A 17,662-nucleotide genomic window follows, 5' to 3' on the forward strand; every position below is an offset into this window, starting at 1 on the left:
ATTGTTTGTCTTCTTCTTTTTCTCTATACGTTTTTCTCTATATACAATTTCGGATCATATTAATATATCTGTATATATATATATATATATATATATATATATATATATATATATATATATATATATATATTCTTCTTCTTCTTCTGGTTCCTATCCGTTTCGGATGTTGGAAATCATATTGGCAATCATGACCTTGCTCGCTGCGGCTCGAAACAGCTCCGTTGAGGTTTTCTTAAACCATGTTCTTAAATTCCGCAGCAATGATATTCTCCTTCTACCGGGTCCTCGCTTACCTTTGACTTTACCTTGCAATATAGACTGCAGCAGGGAGTAACGGTGCTGATTTCTCATAACGTGTCCCAGATATTGCAATTTTATGCGTTTGATCGTAAACACAATCTCTGGTTCCTTCTTCATTTTTTCTAGAACTTCCTTGTTCGTGATCCTTGCTGTCCATGATATTCTCAGCATTCTTCTATAAAGCCACATCTCAAATGCTTCAAGTTTTTTAATAGTGGTGTCTGTAAGCGTCCATGCCTCCGCCCCGTACAACAACACAGAGAAAACATAGCATCTCAAATGTCTCATTTTTGTATCCAGGGATATGTTGTGACTTTTGTAGATGGCGCTCATTTTGTTAAAGACCATTCTTGCCTTTCCTATGCGGCACTTTATTTCCTGTACATTGCTCCACTGTTCGTTTATAATAGTTCCCAGGTAGCAATACTGTTTTACTCGCTCTATCTGCGTCCCAATAATGTATAGATGAGCCCCATTTATATTCTCCTTGCTGACAATCATTTGTTTGGTTTTGTGGGTATTAATGTTTAGTCCGTACTGTTGACTGTACTCGTTTATTCTGTCCATTAGGCTCTGAAGTCCCTGTAAACTATCTGCTATCACCATGGTGTCGTCGGCATATCTAACATTGTTTACTCTTTCACCATTTAGAAGGATGCCTTCGTCTATTCCGTAAAGAGCCTCGTTAAAAAATTTTTCTGAGTACATATTAAATATCAACGGCGATAGAATACATCCCTGTCTAACTCCGCGTAGTATTTTTATGTGATCTGTTTCTTCTCCGTTAATTTTCATGTATGCGGTCTGATTCCAGTATAGTTCTGAAATTATTCTGAGGTCTTTGTCTAGCTATATATATATAGCTAGAAAAAATTGCTGCATTCGCAGGGTATTTTATAGGTGGAATTCATTGATCATTTTTTGTTTTTGGGATTGGCTTTGGACAAACTAGATCTCAGTATGTTGGTTTTTCATTTTCCTCATAACATAATTTTACAAATTGTTTGTCTTCTTCTTCTTTTTCTCTATATACAATTTCGGATCATCGCCTTTGAATTTTACATACCAATATTTCTTTTTATCTATAAACAAAAAATAATTTTATAAAAAATCAAACTCCATTATTCATTACTTTTATTTTGCTTGCTAATGTATCTTTATCCATGTATCTACGCAATTCAATAGAATAATTTAATGTAGGTTTGATTTATTCATGGTAGGTACTTGTATGTATCACTTATATTGAATATTCTCCTAATGTTTCCAGTATCTAAGTGCTCTAAAACATATATGTTGTTTCCATTGTGTAATTCATTATTAATTTCCATCTGTTTAGTTTTTCCCAAAAATATATGAAAAATTTCGAGTCAAAATCCATCCATAAGATTAATGTGTTTTCCTTGCTTTCGAATCACAGCGATGCTCCATCCGTAATATAACTTATTGTAGCTTCTTTGCAATCTCCAAAATTACCGCTGTGTTAAAATTTATTTTTTATTGTTCTAATGAAAGTCACTGGATGTTATTTTCTTAAGTCCCCGCCAAATTTTATCTTAATATCACTCGAAGTTTGTATGATAACTTTTCGATTTTCCCGGGCAACAGTTCTTTTTCCTATTTCTTCTACTGTCTTCTGGATTTCTTTAATTTCCTTTTTTGTTTCGAACTTCTCTTCTTGTAAAGCTCTCTCCAGTTTCCATTCCACCTTCTCTATTTCTTTTTGTATTTCTTTGCGTGTTTCTCTTCCACAGTTTCTATTTGCTTCCTACGACTTTCTAGTTTGATTTCTTTTTTTTTCGGTATTTTATCGACTTCTTATTATATTTGTTGTTGATAACTCTCCATTTCATATTCGTATTTTTCCAATTTGTTTTCTATTTTGAAAAAATTCTGCTCTTGATTTTGCATAATTTTTCTATTTTCCTCTTGTAGGCCTATCATTAACTTTTTATTTTCCTCTCTGTTTTCTGCTTGTTGTATTTTCATCACTGATTGCTGTATGTTTATCATTGTTTTCTGCTGTGCTTTTATCATTGTTAGTAGGTGCTTCGGGCTGTGTCATATAATAGTTTCATAATTAGTTTTTTAATGTTTACGAGAGGTCATTTAAATATCTGTTGGTGCAAGTTGGTTTTCTGTAAGCTTTGGTTGAATATCTTAAGTCTTCTTTTGTGATTGGCACATCCAGAGTGAATAGATGTAACTAGTGAAGAGATTTTCATCATATAGTAAGTGTATAGCAAAATGATAAACATTGCCTACACTTGATAAATGACAATCACAAATCGTAAATAATAAGTAACATATAGTAAATAAAGTGTTCTATAAAATACGTAATTGGAAAATATTGATGATATTATAAAGAAACACGGTACAGAAGATATCCAGAGGACACTGGATAATTATTGGTCTGTTTTCTTCTGTTGTCTATGTATTACCAAATATGGGCACTAATTATGACCATGTTAATTTTATTTTTTGGTACGTAAAAGATTTCTATGGTGGATGGTACAAAGGAAGTCTTTGGGTTATTCATCCATAATATTTGTTTCATTCTTACCCTTCTGCTACTTTACATTTTTTCTTCCGAAAAATATTGCTACAGTAATATGAACCTGGTGGTATATATTATATTATGGTATATATGGTGGTATATAATGTTTATATATTTTGTACCATTCCTATTTTACTTGACTTGCTATTATAATATCCGCATTTAATATCCTAGAGATTAGAATACACACTTTGTTCAGTTTATAGCGTGTTGCGCCTTCCCGTTTGCAGTCTTTATTCACGTTTATCGGCTCAGTCTCCTGGTCATAGATCTCTTTTTCTCACAGGTCTTCTTGGTTCCTTCACTCAGGTGGCTACCAATCCGATATTCTAGATATATCTGCTAATTTGCGCAGATCAAGGAGTTTTTGTTTCATTCTCTTAGTGAGTTGCCAGGTTTAGCATTCATAAAGTGCAACGCTTTTAGAATTGCTTAAAAATCTTTTTCTGTTTAAAGACAGTTTTTGGCCAGACGAGCACACACACACATACACACATGAGTTTAACCTAGCCCTTAGGAACATTTGGGTACCATTGTATAGTGGGACCTAATGCTACCTGATCGCAAGCTATGCCACCACCCCTTCTCACCGTGTGACTTACGATGAGAATGCTTATGAACTGAATGTTATTTTGGGTGTCCTGGGTAATGGAATACCCTCTGTTTTTCTTTATTATGGTTAGGCCACCTAACTGTAGACTGTAGGGGTAGCACAAAATTTGGCATTTCTCCCCATTTACTTTATTAAGTTTACTTGAGTCCCTAAAAAGTGTGTGTTTCGAACAGAGAGCCACTAACCTAAGTTAATGTCTCTCTGTCCAAAAATGTGTGTGATTCGGTTAATCAGCCGCATAATTGGCAAAGTAAATTTTGTTCTCCTGGCCGGCTGAGTGTCCAAAGGGTCTGGCCATAGAGGCCATATTTGTCGTACATGGCCTCAATGCTCAGCTTCCGCGACTAGGTCTTATAGACCTGCCTTAAGGGGCTATGCCTAAGCGGCAGCATAAAAGACCTGACGGACCTTTTGTATTCATTATTGTGTGTTTAATGTGAAAAAAATTACTCAGATTCACTTGATATCCGTTAAAATGCATGATATCCGCAGTAGAGTAGGTAGTTTTTTAGGGTTGTTTTTATACGATATTTTTGGTGAGCATCTCTTCTCACCCTAGCCAGGGTTGCGTGTTTCCTCGCTCTCTTCTGCATTTTGGCAAGTTACAACTATTCGACTACACATTCCAAAGTCTTACTCATTGGAGATCTGGTAAGATCTGTTTCGTCTAACTAGCGCTTGATCAAACTAGTGAGTTGAGTGCGCCTTTTTTCTTTCCCTTTTATGATTCGTTTTTTGATTTTTGTTTCAGTGCGTCCCTCAGATTCCATCTTTGCCCCCAAATAGATATATTCTTAACATGACAAAATTACACTTCCATCTTCTATGTTAAGCTCATCGTTTTTAGCTAATCCTGTGCTCAATGCTAGCTAAGAATTCAAAATAACAAAAAAAGATTATAAATTACGTAAAGTATAGTATACTTTGAACAAAAAAGAAATATACCAAGAACTAAATGGAAAACATTACAGAAATAATTACCAAATGAAGGAAGGATGTAGAAAACTGAAGAAATTGAAATAAGTACACATTTTAAGACTGAGACGTTTTACGTCATACATTTAGAGCAATAACACACAAATTACTTTTTGTATCAAACATTTTTAATAATTTATCTTGGATCAATATTTTTTTATTGGTGTTGTGCATCTGACTTACTTATATTATTCAGCACATTATACACATTAGTAAACAACATTTATGGTAATTTCTTTCTTCGTTTCGTATTTACCTTTCAGCAATTCATTCTTTTTCCGAAGAGGTAAAATTGATAGTAGTAGTATAATCATGGGTAATTTTTGAGTTGAAAGTCTTCCGAAAACGTTTATTTGCAATCAGCTCTTGTTTTGTTTACTTAGATGTTCCATATTAAAGAAAAACTTCCTGCCGATAATTTTCTTTATATGGGTTTCATCTATAGGACTCCTTATTCTTTTAAACATGATTTCTTTATAAATACTATTGAATTTTATGTATTACGTCATATTTCTTGGTACCTTAGAATGGTTTTGGCCGTCTAATATTCTTCTAGCCCTTACACTTTATTAACTCATGTTAGTTTATGGGGGAGATACTCATATTTTTAACGAGTTCTAAGTTGGCAAATGTGTTCCAGACCGATAGTCTTGCTGTTTGACTGTACTGGATAATACTCCAGGTTGGAATACTGTCAAGTGTTACATTAACCATTAGTATTCACCATAGAAGGACCGCAGATCCGGTTCCATGTAGTTTTTGATCTCTCAGTAAACCATGTTTGACCTTCTTTTATAAAAAAGATGACCTGTTTATGATAGGATCGTATTAATTTTTTGAGTATAGATATGTTCTGGCATAACTGTATCTCAAGTTCAACCAAAAGATGTACTCAGTTATAACTGTTCATGTGTTGTTTGATTTAGTTATCAGGACGGACAAAACTTCTACCGTCCAATTTTGTAGTACCAGCGAAGAAATAGCAGTAATTAGTAATAGGTTTTATTGGCTACGCCATTTTTCTTCAATATAAACTATACCAATCGTTTACTTCATAATCGTTATTGTTTACTTCTTATATTGTTTTTGTCGTGTCATTTTATATTGCTTTAACATTTATTATTCAAGAGAATATTAACATATTTTGTATATTTTATCTTTAATTTATCTTTTATCTTCAATTGTAAGATTTTCTACTAAGTTTACATCATTTACGTCATTGTTGCTATAAATATTATGTCTCAGGAGTTTGAACTGACTTTGTTAAATATTCCAGTCTTAATCTATGCACCTATTTAGCAATTCAATCTTTCAGCAACTATTCTAGCAACGTGAATTAATATAACTAATAATGTTAGTTGATACTCATACAGCACCTGATTTCCTATCCTTAAAATTTGAAAGAAAGTGATAGATCGGACCACTCTTCTCACGCTAAGGTACCCGACGTCATAACGAATTTTCTAACATGTGTCAAACAAAACTGGCAACAAGTATATTATATAATATATATATATATATATATATATATATATATATATATATATATATATATATATGTATATACAAGGATTTCCACAGTTTTCACTGTATTCCTTCACTCAACCGTTCTCTCCAATTTTTCCTGTTTAGCCAGTCCCCTTCCTGTAGTTTTCTTCTACTCATTGCTTCGTCCACTTCATCTCTGAAAGATCTTCGGGGTCTGCCTCTCTTTCTTCTTCCTATCGGGCTCCACTCTGTTATTCTATTTATCCACCGATTTTGGTCTGCTCTTCTGACATGTCCGTACCAGGTTAACCTCTTCTGTTCGATGTAGTCTATTATGTCGGAGTTCATTCCCATTCTCCTCTTAATCTCCATGTTATTTATTCTATCTCTTCTTGGTATTCTGCAGCTTCTCCTTAGGAATTCCATCTCTGTTGCTCTTATTTTGTTTTTGGTTTTCTTATTTATTATCCAATTTTCACCCATAAGTGAGGATAATTCTTGTCATGGTATTATATATTTTTTTCTTTGTTTTCATGCTGATGTTCTTATCCCATAGTACCGGGTTCAATTTTTGTATGCAGTCTCTTGTTTGTCCTCGTTTATTTTTTATATCTTCCTCCGTTGTTCCTTTGTTTGATATTGTGAAACCTAAATACTTATACTTGTCTGTTTCTTTGATTTGTTTACTTTCGTCTATTTCCAGCTGTTTTATTTCTGTATTCTCCGTTGTTAGATATTCAGTTTTCTTTAGGTTTATTTCCATCCCATTCTTTGTATATTCCTGCTTCAGTTTTCTCATCATAAAACTGAGGTCATCATCGTCTTGTGCGATCACTATTTGGTCGTCGGCAAAACAGCGTATTTATATTTTCCAGGAATATTTTGAACAGGGTGGGATGTGGAGCAACCCTGTAGTAGTCCCTTTGTCGTCTTAAATGGACTGCATATTCTATTGCCCGTTTTGATAGCTACTTCGTTATTCTTGTAGAGTGCTTTTACCGCGTTTATTAATCTTCGTGGAACTTCGATGTCTTCCATTGGTTCTCATAGCTTGGTTCTAGGTATTGAGTCATATGCCTTCTTAAGATCAACAAAAGCCAGATTGACGGATCTATTTTTGGCCATTCTTTTTTCTATTAGTTGTTCGACCGTGTAAATATGATCTAAGCATGCTTTTCCCGCTGTGAAACCTGCCTGGTCTTCTCCGATTTTATCTTGTCTATATATTTCTAATTTTTACTTTATGGTCTTTCCATACAGTCTGCCTATAGACGATATAATGCTGATTCCCCAATAGTTTTCGCAGTTTTTTCTATTTCCTTTCTTGTATATTGATGTCATATATGCTTGGGTCCATTCTGCCGGTAAGTCTTCTCTCAGTGCTTCAGTGCTCTCTCAAACATTTTATGTATCATACGGAATAACTTTTCCGACTCGTTTTTTATCAATTCATTTGGTATTCCGCCGGGACCTTCTGCTTTTTTGTTCTTTAGAGTTTTGATCGTTCTTTTTACCTCAGCTAGGCTTAATTCGATTTCGTCATGTGTGTAGATTTCTATTTCGTCTATTTCTGATTCTTTGAATTCGGGGCGGTCTTCGGTTAGCAATTTTTTATAGTATTCTTGCCATTCGTTTTCTTGGATTTGACCGATCTTGATTTTCTCTGTCTCATTTCTTTGGAGCGACTTTAAGATGCGCCATGACTCTGAATTTCTCTCGTTCCTCCTATGTACTGTTCTATCTCTGTGCATGTTTTTTCTCATCTTTCATTTTTTTCATTTGCCACTTTTCTTTTCACTTCTTTATTTTTTTTCCTGTATAGTTCCAAGTCCTCATAGTTTTTTGTGTTCAGGTATTTTATATGGAGTTCTTTTTTCTCTTTTATTATATAATATACAAAAGAAAATAAAGATAAAAGGCAACAGCTAATATCCAATTAGGTGTATCCACAAAACAGCATTCGTTATTAATCTAACATCGACCATTATTAAATTTCTTAAAGATTTTAACTTACTTTCAAGTATTTGTGAAATAAACCATGTTAATACAAAATATTACTTTCCGCACAGCCCTCGTATTTTGTTTCATATTCGAGCTGATTACTTATTGCCCATCTTTTATATCTGTTGTTTTTAATTACATGTTTACTCGTTTTTATATAACCATTTTCCAGACATTAATTACCCTTTGTATAATAACATTAATAATTAATATACCTACTACGAAAGCTGCCGCACTAGCAGAAAATCTTCTAATATATCAAATTTATAGTACAATAGAGTCTAGTCTGAGAACGCTCGACTGTTGTCTAGCGGTATAAAAGTCTGTAAAGTGGCGCTAAAACTACGCATTTACGTTACGCTTTTATGTCTGGATTTGACCTAAAATCCAGAGTCACGAACTTTTACTTTCAGCCAAGTTTCTCTAGAGCGTGTTGCCTCAATCGACATATGTTCATTCAAAAATACTGACTCACAACTTTCAAAAGCTACAAAAAGATGCAGTTCGTCGCTTTTTCTAGATACCTTTTCAAAAAGTTATGGTAGATTGTAATATATTTCTCAGTTTTATCGGCTATATCCTCTTTCGACGAGATTCCTGCCAAATATCGGAGTGAGAGTAAATGGTAAGAGTATGATAGAGTGGCATACTGAACTTTTGGATCTCATATTAATTTAAAAATTGTATTACATAAGAAACGGGATTTGTAAAGAACGGAAAAAATACAGGGGTGTGTTAAAAATATATATACATACACTACGCCTACGGGAGCAATGCGACCAATTTGTGGCAATAAAAATAAATAAGAAAATATTAATTGCCACAAATTGGTCGCATTGCTCCGGTGTTAAGCCTTTCCCAAGTTAACATGTTTCTTTTCTAACATGAAACCGGCACTTAACAGGCACTACCTGATTTGATAATGATGAAAACTTATGATGACTTAATAACATGCTTATTATTCACTATTTTTGAATAGAAAAGAACACCTACTATTTTACCCGTGAGTAATAGTTCATTACTCACTAGCAAACAAATACCGTATTTCTCAAAAATGATTTACAAACTTTCTCAATTTTGTATTCGATAAACAAAATAATGGATACGAATAATTAGTTTTCTACTAAATTTCCAGAGGTGTTTAAAACCCGATGCGAAGGACAATAGGCACCGTTAATCGTTTATATTTTGTTTATTTAACTATGAAGAAAACAGTAAAAGGTATTTTCTATGAATTTTAATAACGAAACAACTTGGCTGCACCGTACTGATGACGACCAAATAGTCAGAAATACGTTTTTACGGTTGCGTTCCATCTTATATACCTACATATTTTATTATTTTTCCCTTGTTTTGAGTTTGCCGTTACTTTCTACTTTTATTTTACTATGAACTCGTATTAACCTTTTCCTGCTGTTTGAAACATTTTAATCGTTTGGCATTCCTTTCATCAGGTAGCTTCCTTCGTAGATGTGTTAGTTGTTGCTCTGAAAACCTGAGTCTTCTAACATGATTGCCACAAACTGGTCGCCTTGCTCCTGTAGTGATCCTTTTCCAAGTTAACATAATCTTATTCCAACTTAGCTGCATAGTACTAATGACAACACATTTCTTTTTTAATCTCTGACGGTCATTACATCGTCGACGTCTTCTCTTCATGACCATGCCAAGTTATTTTTTTGGCTTCGATAGTGTCTAATATGTTTAGATCAATTTCCATTTCTCTCCCAATGTTTACGTTCCTCGCCCTATCAAGTCTAGTGAGCCGGCAACATCGTCTCCCATAGTTCATTTCCATGGCCATAATTTTTGATTTGTTTTTTTTTATTTATTTTCCAGAGTTCGACCCCGTACAACCCGATACTTTCTATTAATATTTTGTAAATTATTTTTTTATTTTCTTTTGTTATTATATTATTCCACAATAGTCCATGTAGTGATATAGTGGCTGATTTTGCTTGGCCAATACTAAAATGTATTTCTTCGTTACTCCCTGCTTTTGATATAATTTTTACTTCCAAGTATTTGAAGGTTTTAATTGATTTTATAGTTTCCATTTTGATTTGTAATCTTTCTGATGTTTCTCCTGCAACTAAGTAGGTACTCGGTTTTTTGTATATTAATTGTAAAACCACATTTGGCGTACTCCTATTCCAGTTTTCTAACCCTATAGTCTCTATCACTGTCATCTTCAGCTAAAATGGCTTCGACGTCAGCGAAGTGTATCGTGTACAATCTCTCGTCTTCGATTTGGATGGCCATATTACATTTTCTTCTGTGCACACTGAGATCGCCTCATTCCGATATATTGTGAAGAGTGTAGGTGCTATGCAGCGGCCTTGCTTGAGACCTAGGACTAATAGGAATTTCTTTTATTAATTTGTTTTCAGTTTTAATGTTTACAATCATATTTTCTATATTGTGATAATATATCACAATGTGACATCAACCATATTCTTTTTAAGTGCGATAAACATAGGTATGAAACAGATCAGCTGTATTCAAAACTATCAGAATTTAAAATTCAGACTCCCATAAACATCACCCATTTACTCTCCTTAGATAGTAGAGAAGTATACGAACTAATATGTAACTTTTTATTTAAAGTTGGTTACATTATTTAAAAACTAATATCTTACATTACAATTCTGTGGCTAAAGGACTAGTTTCCAAGCCAACTCACCAAACACACACACACACACACACACACACACACACACACACACACACACACACACACACACACATATTTTCTAAACCTAAAAATCGCTTCTAGTTCTAGATCTTCTTTTATTAGCTCGTTTCTGATTCGATCTTTGACTGTCATATTACCTAATCTTCTCAAGTACTTTATCTCTGTAACCAGTGTGTTACTTTTCATTCTTATTTAGGGTTTATATATTGGAGTATATATATATATATATATATATATATATATATATATATATATATATATATATATATGAGAATTAGTGTACTACACTTCTTTATTTTATCGTCCATAAAGTTCTTGAATAGTATTTGTGAACTTACAACTTCTCCTTGTCGTAGACCTTTTAGAGTTTGAAATAGTTCTGAATTTCATATTTTCCTGATTATGTAATTGCCAGTATTTTTGTATATGTCTGTTATTACTACAAAGTCTTGTTGATACCCTTCTGTATAACTTGTTCAAAGTTTAGCTCTTGAAAGAGGATAAAATGCCTTCTCCAGATAATAATTCTTGAAAATAATGAAAAGCAAAAGATCCAAAATTTTACCAGGTTTAAATATCAATATTTTTTTCTAGTATATGCGAAATTGTCAATAATTTTGTTTTGTCTAAGCTATTTATATTTAAAGTCTACTTAATTCTTTAGATTTACAAAATTAGAGGGTAATGATTAACTTCTCTATTTTATTAAAGAAAGAACAACTTAGGGCTAATATGGAGCTATTCATAAGGCAGATTGACGAAGCAACATGAAACGATATTTCTATGCGTTTAATTAGAAGAAAATTATTAAGAATTATTAAGAAGAAATTATTAAAATAAATAATAGATGAAAGGAAAAAAAGGAAAAAGACAGTTAAGATTTGATTTCACGTATAGTGCGTCTGTGTATTTGCTTATACGTATTTCGCCCTAAAAGGGCTCTTCAGAACAGCTATTTTGAAATTTGAGAGTGCTTCCATAATTTGGCCATTTTTCCTACGGCTACTTTTGCTAAATAAAATCTAAGTATTATTTCTTTTTGTAGTGACCCTGGGTTTGTGATCAATGATCTCAGATATAATCACGAGCTCACAAACTCAAACCGGTCAATTGTGGTTATGTGTGGATGACTGTTATGTAGTCTATCCACTATTATGATCTTTGTCTTTGATATGTTTAACTGCAGACCAAATTTTTGACTTTCGTTTTCAACCAGTCGCTTGAAATCAATTAACTCTTCTTGACTATTTGCAAGAAGGGTGCGGTATCTACAGAATGTAGGTTGTTTATTTTGGCCATTTATTGAGCTGTCCTTTTCTTATCCTTTAAGCGCCATTCTGATAATCTGCTCCCCATATATATTAAATAATTTTAGATACAGTGTACTTGACACACATACTTGTCTAATAAAACAGAATTGAAAAGTTCATTGAAAAAACACATAAAAGTGCTGCCATGCAAAACCCTCTAATAGGAAAACTATATAGTAGCTGTGTCAGTAGTGAGCAAGAACCTTAACGTTTTGTAGAAAATATAGAAAGTACATATTATCCGAATAAACGAGGCGATCTGGAGGAATAAAAAAAAACAATTTAATAGAAAACAGAAATTACATTAGCAACCCCTGAAGAAATACTAAAGGAAATAAAAGGCAATAGTATTTCTAAAAATGTCCCTGGATATAATATGGTGAGAAGAAATGGAAAGAAAAAGAGGTCAAAATTATAGAAAAGCCAGGACCAAGAATGAGGTTTTGTCGTAGAGAACCATATCTATATTACTTGTAATGTCGAAACTGTCTAAAAAGCTTTTCCATAAAAGAATGAAAATAATAATTGAAGAGAAGAACTCTATGTAAGTACACTAGTTGAACTTTCGAGAAATTCACTCGAGAATAGAGCAGGTTCGTAGAATCACAACTATATTGGAAAAATATAAATCATTAGAGGACAAAAGGTATTTTCAGGGGCATTTTTGGATATAGCGCAAGTGTTTGATAGAGTATGGCACGAAGGCCTCATTTATAAATTCAAAAAAGTATTTCCAGTACAGTACTCTCAACTACTAGAATTCTACATCTTAAATAGCTTCTTTAAAAAAATGTAAAACGAAAAATGCTTACTTAAAACTAAAAGAGATCAAGGCTAGAGTACCACACGATGGTGTATTGGGAAAAATACTTTACCTTTTATACACCAATGATATCCCTTACCTTTAAAAAGATCTAATACCGATCTTTGCAAATAACAAGTCTGTATTATCAATCAGCCAAAATAAAGAAGCTGTACGGAAACTACAGTCTTCTGAAGATCAAATTAAAGATTGTACAAAAATGAAAAATAAATATTAATGGAATAAAAGAGGCACGTGTAAATTGTACCAATAATACATAAGCTATCAAAATAGATGACACCCAGGTAGGTACTTGTTCTATATTCTGGTAAATAGCTGGTAATACATTTCGACAGGGCCCTCTATTGGATAGTCTGTATAAAAAAGGATAGAAGAACTAAATATTAAATTTAAAAAATTTCATTGGATCTTCTTCTTGTAGTGCCTATCCTTTTCGGATGTTGGCGACTATCATATCAATCTGTACTTTGCACACTGCTACTCTGAAAAATATTTGTGGTTGTTGGGTTAAACAGCGTACGTAGATCTCTAAGCTAGGAAATCCTTTGCCTTTCTAGTCCTCGTTTTTTCTACTTTTCCCTGTAAAATTCATTGCAGCAATCCATACCTTTCGCTGTTTCTCATGATGTGCCCGAGATTTTCGGTTTTGGCTGTTTTTATTATGGTTAATATCTCTTCTTTTTTTTTATTCCTAATAAAACGTCCCAAATAGAAACGTATTTGATATAAAATATCTTAGGATTAGACGAAAAAGCCACATTTCGAAAGAATCAGAGAGTCCACGACTCGACTTCGTGCAACAATATAAGAGAGATATAACATCTTAGTAAACTGATTTTTATTGGTATTGGTAAATCATGATTTTTGGATAGCTTAGACATATTTTTAAATACAGACATTGCTTTCCCTATCCTATATTTGCTTTCTAGGAAGTGGTCCCAATTTTCATTGACGTTCATACCAAAGTAGATGTATATTCTTACTCTTTCTATTCGTTGACTGTTCACACTGATTAGTCCAAATTGCTATTTCTTCTTAGAGATTATCATACATTTGATTACTTGAGGTTTGGTGAAAGTCCATATATCTGACTTAATCCTGTATTCCTATTCATTAACTCCTGAAAGGCTGCATAACTGTTTACGCATACCACCGCGTGTCGTTCTCGTACCTGATATTATTGATACATTTTCCTTTAATTCGATTTCTGGCTTCAACTGGCTCTACTGCTTCTCGAAAGATTTTTTCAGAGTATATATTGCACAACAGGGGTGTTAGTATACATCCCTGCCGGATTCCACTTTTGATTTTGATATTATCGGATTCTCCTGCCTTTGGATATATGGCGCGTTATTGGAATGCGCTAAAAATAAATAGTAGTAGTAATCCAGAGGTTTTTTTACAAAGTGCTCAGGAATAATTGTAGTGGTCCTTGGTGTTTTAGTAACATGGATACCTAAGGATAAGAACTACTGAAGAGATGATAACCAGTTGTGCTAGCAGACATGAACAATGCCTCTTTTAAGATGGGAATGGCAAGACAATCCAATTCCTGGAAAACGCGGATTCAGAAAGAAGACTTAATAGAAGAATCCCGTTTGAGTTGGTGAAGTGAAAAATAGAAAGTGTGAAAACAGTATAGTGCGGCTTAGTAAAGATGAGTAAAGCTATTAAAAAGTGTTATTTGTTGTAGATTATTATGAGGTTTCTATAAGTAGGCTAGATGGTATAGAAACAATAATGAATGTAATTATTTTTGAAAAGACTATATTTTAATAATTTAATTTAAAAAAGAATTTCACATTAAACTGTCTATCAGATCAGATTGTAGTGTAATAAGAATATTTTTCACGGGTTTACTTAAAAAATTATTTATATATCAAATAAATATTTATTTGTCTAACGGGGAATAATAATATGATAAATCAGCCTATGTCGTTAATAATTATTGATCTAGGTAGGTACCTACTTATTTCATATATAGGCTTATTAAAAGAATTTACTAATAGTCCGTAAAGTACTTTCCAATTCACTCGTAATAGTACAGTTACCCAACCAAACTACTTCGATCCTTATTAACTTCGATTTAAAAAAATAGCTAGACTCACGTTTTGCGATATCTATCTGTAGATATAACTTATAGAAACTGTCATTCGTTCCCGCCCAGTATAATCCTTCATTTCGCGGTCCAAACCTCATTAGCAGCTATGTTAACTACATTGTTAGCGCACTTATGCCGCCCCCCGCGCCGGATAATTACAACCACCCCTCTCCCGCGTGGTCAGAACCAACTGGCCAGACTATCTCGGCTGGCTGTGGATAGTGTACGGCCAACACGCGGCATCAAGATACCGGCTGACAGTGCGAAAGACTTTCAATTGTTCAGAACCGGCTAACGCGATCAACAAAATAAACACCTGTCACGTTGTTGACCATTCGAGTGACGTATGGTGATAGTGGTGGAGACGGAACTTTAACAAAATCAGCTGACGGTTTATGTTTTTAAAATGTAGATACGTTTTATAGAATTACTTTAAAATGATAGTTTTTCAAAAATAGTATAAAAACCTTAAATCATTCGTTTAAAATAAGAATCTAAATAAAAGTTCCTGTGGTCAATGAATGAACAGTATTTAAAATGATCAGCTGACATCAACTCTTTGTTTTGATGTCGTCTGCGTACACAAGAGTGCATAATAATATAAGATGCACATTTATTGCCAATTATTATTTGAAAGTAAGTAAAAATAAACCATATTTCTAATGAATTAAAAAAAATTGTAGCACAGTGATTTGTAAGAAACTAATCTAGGCACTTAGTTATTCATCATAAATTAATAGCCAAGTCTGAATATGCAACTTTATGCAGAAAATTAAAATAAATTCCATATGACTAAAATGAACTTTTACGATCACTTTAAGGTTTTGTTGAATATCCTTCCAAAGCATCTGTTAACTAAATAATTTCTTCTTCCTTGAATTATAATAAGATGCATATTTGCTTTAGCTTTAAAGCATAATTTAGATTTGTTTATAGTACGGCAAAAGTTTGTTAAGACTCATCATTATGTTGTTTTTTTGTGATCTACTCATTCATTTATGTATGAGTATAGCTGTATCGGCCTTACTCGTAATACATATTATTTTCACTTGTGCTCTACGTGATAGTCACGCTATCCTCTCAATCTGTGTATTTAGTTTAAATGTGTAGATTGTGTGATTTGTTGGCTCTAAAACTGGAATTTTGGAGTTAATTATATTCAGCTCTGTTATTTGACTGACAGGTGGTTGTTCTTCCATATTGAAATATTCAGACATGCTTTAATAAGTTGGCGTAAATGATCTAATATGCTACATTTTATAGATATGGTGGTATTGCCAGATAATTTTATTCAAGAATGTGTTGCCTGTTGTGATTATTTGTTTATCCGTCATTAGATATTTTGTGCTGATTTTACTAGATTATTTTCTGGTAGGTAGGCAGCATAACAGACTGATATTAGACAATGTACTGTATTTATTTGATAGTAGGTCAAATGATTTTGAACTCCTTCTCATGAAACTAATGTTCAGACAAATGTAAGAAGGTAAAATATAACTTAAGCGAACGGTAAAACAGTATGTATTTATTATCATATGGCTCCATCAAGTTACAGACAACTCTATAGAAACTTTTGCAGACTCACTTTCTTTGTACCTATTTGGTTTATGTGTATATATGTATTAGATTAATTTGGAGGTAAGACTGATTCAATTTTCAAAGATACCAACAAACGTACATTTGTATGCCAAGGGCAAATAATAGAACAGGTAACTTCCATAAAATATTTGGGAGCAAATGTCAACAGCCAGTATGAGCCAACAAAAGAAATTTTGTCAAAAATCGAACAAGCGAAGAAAACACTTATGAACACACATAAAAATATTTTTTACAAGATCAGACCTGAGTCTAGAAATCAGAACTCGATCAGTTTTTCTCTGTGTTGCTGTATGGCATTGAAAGTTGGACAATGGACTCTGAAACAGAAAAAAAGAATAAATGCCTTCGAAATGTATATATACAGATGGATGCTGAGAATCCCATGGATACCAAAAGTTACCAATGGTAAGGTACATCGGTGCATGAGTAAACAAAAAGAATTACTCAGCATAATCAAAGAGTGAAAAATACAGCAGGAAGACGCCAGCGCGTGGCTGAAAGACCCGAGGAGACCGCTTATCCACAGACATCTTTTGTGCCGCAGTTTCCAAAGCTACAATTGCCATTTGGATTGTCAACTTTCGAAAGGAGACGGTGCAATAAGAAGAAGACTGACTCAAACGTTGTGACTGCAAACGGCAGGATACCTCTTATGCTATCATGCGTCCATACGTCTTATAGATATGTCCCCTCATATTTCACTACAGTATATCTGGCAGATTCTTCGCCTCTATATACAGAAACTTTCTCTCTAGTATATTGTTTTTATAAGAATATTACGACGACGTTTAAAATCTACTAAAAGTCCCGTGACATTCACAATATTGTTTATTTATCTAGTCTATTGTTTATTTAAATGAATCAAAAATACCTATGTTAGAATTTGCTAGAATCCAGAGACTGCGATAGGCTAGTCATGTAGTGAAGAGAGACAATAACACACTGCCGAGAAGAGCTCTAGACTGTAAATTCCAGAAAGAAGAAGATATAAATATACATCCCCGTGGGTTATTTTTTAATAGTGACTATTTTAGAAAGCTTAAGACTATATATTTAAAAAATTAAGCTAAGATAAAGCAGACGTTAATACGGACGGCAATTAAATTATCTATTGTATGCAGATGATATCAGTGCTATTAATAATATAGTGCTTTTAAACATCTAATACATATTCCAACAGCAATATGTTTGTTGACCCTTCTT

General features: G+C 33.3%; 1 protein-coding gene across 2 annotated transcripts in view; it reads left to right on the forward strand.

Annotated features, from left to right (window-relative positions):
• The window catches only part of LOC140443442 (zinc finger homeobox protein 3-like), a 929,042-nt gene that overhangs the window by 229,188 nt on the left and 682,192 nt on the right, over nt 1–17,662 (forward strand). Inside the window, exon 1 of one of the 2 annotated variants that reach the window (XM_072534702.1) lies at nt 15,344–15,496. The exons of the other annotated variant lie outside the window; for it this stretch is intronic. The gene's annotated coding sequence lies outside the window, so the exon portion shown is untranslated. Of the gene's footprint in view, nt 1–15,343; nt 15,497–17,662 lie in introns of those variants that run through there. 2 annotated transcript variants of the gene reach the window in all.

The sequence above is a fragment of the Diabrotica undecimpunctata genome, chromosome 6 (assembly GCF_040954645.1).
Source record: "Diabrotica undecimpunctata isolate CICGRU chromosome 6, icDiaUnde3, whole genome shotgun sequence".
Classification (NCBI taxonomy): domain Eukaryota; kingdom Metazoa; phylum Arthropoda; class Insecta; order Coleoptera; family Chrysomelidae; genus Diabrotica; species Diabrotica undecimpunctata.